Below are 6,000 nucleotides of genomic sequence, written 5' to 3'. Positions count from 1 at the left end.
TCCATCAAACGATGGGGCATCCTTACGTTCCTAACACATTACCCAGTCCATATCAGTATAGATATCCAGCATGAAATTTTCCCCACTGAGATCTGGTATGTATTCAAAGTGTTCCTTTAATTTTTTTTGAGCAGTGTATATTTGCAAATGTGTGCAAACAAAAATCTCTGCTTTTAACGTAAAGAGTTAGGGCCATTTCGTTTTTTTTTTTTATTTGCAGGCTGGCTGGTAACTGTGCTGGGAAATCCTTTGTGAAGATTATTGGTCTGTTTTAGCGTGTCAAGTGGAGGTGCAACAGAATTGGGCAGCATTCTGCTGGTTATGTACACGGTATTCCTAAGAGAGGCATTGGAATAAATGAAGATTGCAGCACCAAGAAGCTGACCTCCTGTGTTGAGAATGCATTAGGCCAGCTGCTCGGCCCAGGACACAGAAGCATATGGAGATCACTGGTAGACTAGTGGGGGTTTATTTACTAAAGCTGGAGAGTCCAAAATCAGACTCACTTCTGCATAGAAACCAATCAGCTTCCAGGTTTCATTGCCAAAGCTTCATTGAACAAGCTGAAGTTAGAAGCTGATTGGTTTCTATGCAGAAGGGAGTCTGATTTTGGACTCTCCAGCTTTAGTAAATAAACCCCGTGGTGTCTACTTTATTGATTTCCAGTTTCCATGGACTTGACATGTTTTATCCCCCAGACCTTTCACCATTTTTGTTACCCGTCTCTGGACAAGTTCTATCTTATCAATATCTTTTTGTATGTGAGGTCTCCAGAACTAGACACAGTATTCTGAATGAGGTCTAACTATAGATCTATATAGAGGAATCAGGACCTCCTTCCTCCTGCTGGTGACCCCTCTAGTGATGCCACACTTTGCAATCAAAGTGGCCACACTTTGCAATCATCTGTAATAAGTACCCTCAAGTCCTTTTCCTCTGAAGTGCTGGCCAACACTGTACCCCCAATGTTGTACTCTCTCATGGGATTATTTTTTCCTAGGTGCATTATTTTACATTTAGAAACTTTGAACTGCAATTTCCATTTTTTGGCCAATCTTCCAGCAATGCCAAATCATGTTCCATGTTACGTACATGCAGCTCCAGGGATATCAACTCTTATTACACGCCTTTGTGTCATCAACAAAAGACATACCTTACCCAACAAACCTTTAGTTATATAACTTACATATAGAATAAATAGAACAGGACCTAGTACAGAGCCTTGTGGTACACCACTAGTGACTGGTCATTGTTCTTGGTGAACCCCATTTACAACCATACTCTGGTAGCTATCCTTTAGCCAGCTGCATATCCACGGAACCACCCAAGGGCTAAGCCCTAGCTTGTACAACTTTGGCATTAGATCATTATGTGAACTGTGTCAAATGCCTTGCTGAAATCAAGATCTGCTATGTCCACAGCACCACCCTGGTCCTAAACATTGGTAATATAGTCAAAAAATCCATTCAGATTAGTCTGACATGATCTGCCCTCAGTAAAGACATACTCCTTTGGATCCAGCAAGGTCTGTGGCTAAATGGTTAGCACTTCTGCCTGGCAGTACTAGGGTCGCTGGTTCAAATCCTGACCATGGCACCACCTGCCTGGAGTTTGCATGTTTTCCCTGTGCCTGTGTGGGTTTTCTCCGGGTACTCTGGTTTCCTCCCACTCTCCAAAGACATGCTGGTAGATGAATTGGCTCCTGTCTAAATTGGCCCAATATGTGTATATATGGATGTGAGTTAGGGACCTTAGATTGTACGCTCCTTGAGGGTTAGGGACTGATGTGAATGTACAATATATATGTAAAGTGCTGTGTAAATTGACGGCGCTATATAAGTACCTGAAATAAACGATAAATGATCCTTCTTTTCAGGAGTGATTCCATTAACATGACTACTACCAATGTTAAACTCACTGGCCTGTAATTGCCAGTTTCTACCTTGCTGCCCTTCTTGTGGATAGGTACAATATTAGCTGTCCACCAGTCATGGGGAACTTCTCCTGTTAGAAGAGATTGATTAAAAAGATCAGTTAATGCTCCAACAACTAGACCACGAAGTTCTCCTAGAAGTCTGGGATGGATACCATCAGGGCCCATTGCTTTATTAATCTTTAACCGAGCCAGTTCCTCTGCTACCTCCGGAAATCCTAAAAATGAACCATCATTACTAGACCCAGTATTATTTCCCAACTTATTATTGTTAGTATAATTTATGTTAGTATAATTATTTTGTATAATTTGTCATTTGTCAAGTAATACATATACTCTGAGACAATCAACAGTAGACCAGTAGTAGATGCACATAGGCTTGGTGGGTAAATTCAACCATGCTTCTGCCCACCTAAAGCCCTTCTGGACACCGATGAAGTATTACCTGCTTAAGATGTTTTTTTTTCTCAATTTTTATTTTATGTCTTGCATTCTAGTGTTCTTTTATCTCAGCAGTACTAGAAGGCCATAAAGATACATGGATTCTGCTCTTCGCACTGTACATGCAGTAACCTATAACTCACAGGACAAAAGTCTCCCATGTTATCTCTGTTGAGTTTGTTTGACTTTTGACTTATGTCAAGGTAGTCTAGGAGGGACACAATGAATAGTGAGTGAGAATGAGTGCAGGGCACATTTTTACTTTCCTGAATATACACAGTATTACTTGTTATTACCTCGCAAAGTACAACATGGAAATGAAATTATTTTAGTAAATATAAACTGCTAAATACCTTTTCTCATCAGCAGTAGCACTGGTTAAAGCTTGCAGGAGGGGTTTTCTTTCTGCTCTAGGAAGAAGCAGAACCCCTGACCTCTGTCCGGACAGTGCTGATTGGCCCTGTGCTGATCACATGCACTCTCCCAAGAAAAAAAAAACCTCTAGCAATACACACCAAACTGAGCATGTGCAGAGCGTTTCCACACAATATATCTTATCAGGAGATAAGAAGGGGACACTGGAAGAAGGGGAGGATCAGAGAATTCAGGATCACACAGCATTTTTACACATGCAGAGGATAAACCCATTAGTTTCCACAGTGAGTATAACAAGCATGCCATTTGCCCTCCTGAGGATTTACCCCCCTTCCTGACCAGGCCATTTTTTGCGTTACGGCGCTGCGTTACTTTGACAATTGCACGGTCAAATGACATTTACGTCCTTTTTCCCCCACGCATAGAGCTTTCTTTTTCAGACATGTAGTTCCGGGCGTCGGGCAGGTAGTTTTTTTCTACCTTTAGCCCTGCTGCGAGCAAGCCGCGGGCTCACCTGTCAGGTGGAAGCATTCGGGCGGCAGCGCTGCCGCCCAATCGCTTCCACACAGTGGCAGCCTCTCCCCCTCCCGTGAGGTCTCCCGGGCTCCGCTTGCCTATCTGCAGGCCCAGCTCACCACTCCCCTCCCCTTCTTGTCCTGACATTATGATGTCACTTCCGGGTCCCTGTTGAGAGATTCCCAGCCATGGAAGCTGGAAAAGATTGAAATTCAGTGTGATGTGCACCGCATCACAGTCCCCTATGTGATGAAAAAAGAAAAAAAGTTTTTTTTCTAAATTGTAAAAAATGAGAAGTTACACCCAAGTATAGCAAGCGTACACACAGAGATGGACGCGGTTCAACCATTTTGCTCCAACCCTCCATTTTGTTAAGCATTATCCATGTTCTGTCCTCATTCTCCCCCTTCCTCTCTGTTCATACACAGGGACATATGGCATGTGGGTTAGAAGGGTCACAGGCCAGCCAGGGCACATAAGGGGCTCAGAGCTATAAACCAACTCTGAGCTGAAGTGCCTGGTTGTCTAAGAGAGCTGGGCAATCTAGCACATCATAAAAGATAATGCAAGCCTTCCCAGAGTTCAAAGACATTCCAGAGGAGCACGAACCAGATAACACTTTTAAAATCCATTTTTCCCCTATGTCTCATATCTTGGAATATGAGAGACTTACATACAAACCGGACATATGTTCGGATTGCCCACGAGAAGACAAACAGTTTGATAGGTCACACTCCCTAGCTGGAATACCTAGGAAAGCAGAAAAGTACATCTCTTGAACCATTCAGTGTATAATTTCATATCTAATCATTCCTCACATGAGTCTGCATATTAATGTACCCGGGCGGAGTGTTACTTATACCTAGGGAAAGTTATGAGCCAAAATATGAGCTCTGAAAGATTTTGGCTCTAGTTTAGGTCTACGCCCAAACAACCCCTACCTAATCGGGGCATTGGTCCTTGACTTCAGAGACATCCCTTGCTAGGGAACTACAAAATGGGCTGTCAGGCCTAAGGAAGTTAAGTTGAAGAATTCTCCCGTTTAACATCAGAACCAACTTGGGAGACAGCCCTTTTGCTTTGAAACTTGATCTGCAAACTCAAGGCTGATTGGCAAGTACTTTAACCCTTTAACCTCCTGTTACCTCTTGGCTGTGCTGTTGTTCTCTGTATATTTATATATATATATTGGTTACATCTTTTTTCTGTAAATATTTTTATTGCACCCTTTTGACCTTTTAGTAATAAATCTTTCCTTCTGAAAGCGTTGAACTGTTTCTATAGCTCGTTAATGCAATTTACGAATTCCTAACTCTAAAAGAGCGCTACTGTGTTTGTTTAACCTTCTGTATAACCGGTCTACAGTGACAGTGTTATACAGACGATTATCTCAACCATTATAGTGTTATTGCTGAGATTGCGAGTTTCCTCTTTCTCTGTACAAAAAGGAGGTGGTGGCAGTGTGAAGGGTTAATTGTGTAATTAACCTGACCCAGTAACAAGCGCATTCAGGCTGACGGACATTGATTGGTGATCCATTAGCTGGAAAATCGTTGTGCAGGGTGCAGCTGGGTGTGGCATTGTTACGCACGTGACACCGCGGTTTTAGACTGGCTAGTCCTTCAGTCACGAGTTTGGTGAGAAGGTCAGGGGTCTGACGCTGTGTTCGTCACACCAAGCACATACCATCCCCCCAAAAAAATTATTGAGGCTTCCACATATACGCACGTACAAACTTAAAAACATGCGCTGGTGAGCCTACGCATGAAAACGCTGATTGCGATACATATGTCACATATCGCTGCGCACGCCAGAATGAGAGCAATAATTCTAGCACCAGACCTCATCCGTAATGCTAAACTGATGACCTATAAGAAGCTTTAAAAGTGTCGATCTATAGAAAATAGAGGGTACTGAAGTTCGTCACCATTTCACGAGCGTGCACAAATTTAAGGTTTGACAAGTTGGATATCTACTTACTTGCTGCAACCTTATCTTTTATATTTTACAAAAAAATAGGGTACTTTATTGCTTTTTGTGCCCTAAAATTATCTTACTTGTATTCTTTACTGAAATTTTGCGGTAATATCATGCGACATAAAAAATTGGATCTACCACTATTTTATTCTCTAGGATCTCTGCTTTCAGAAAATATAGAATGTTTTGGAGGTTTGTGTAATCTTCAGGCTTAAAATGATTTTTTAAACATGTGCATAAAATGCAAAAACAGCTCTGGCAGTGAAAGGGATAAAGGATAAGCCGACATTCCCCTTTCCTGACGAGCAGCCAATCGGTGCTCATTACACTGCAAAGTCTCTCCCCTCCCTGCTAGTCCCCGGGTGCGGTGCTGGAGACAGGCAGGGAGGTGAGGAGGAGATAAACAGCGCAATGTTAAAAATATTAAACGTTTAAGTCGCCATAAAGCCCCTTTTGTTTTTAAAAGTCCCCCCGACATTCCTAACAGCACCTCAGATTTAAATACAGTTTTGGTTTAAATTTATTTTTCTTTATCTGGACAAGTAGATTGTCATGAGGGACAAGTAGATTAGAGCCCCGTTTTAGTCCCTGGACAAGTCGTTTTTTCAAAAATTTCCACACCCTTGCGGTATATATACTGGGATTTTTGTTTTTTATTTTTACTAGTAATGGTGGCGATCAGGGACTTATAGCGTGACTGTGGCGGGCATTGTGACACTGGGGGGAACTGACTCGGTGTCACTGACATCCCCAGTGAC

This window comes from Staurois parvus, unplaced genomic scaffold (assembly GCF_062004578.1).
Source record: "Staurois parvus isolate SC_StPar_1 unplaced genomic scaffold, SC_StPar_1.0 ptg000761l, whole genome shotgun sequence".
NCBI lineage: Eukaryota > Metazoa > Chordata > Amphibia > Anura > Ranidae > Staurois > Staurois parvus.
Note: the sequence above shows the minus strand (reverse complement) of the source record.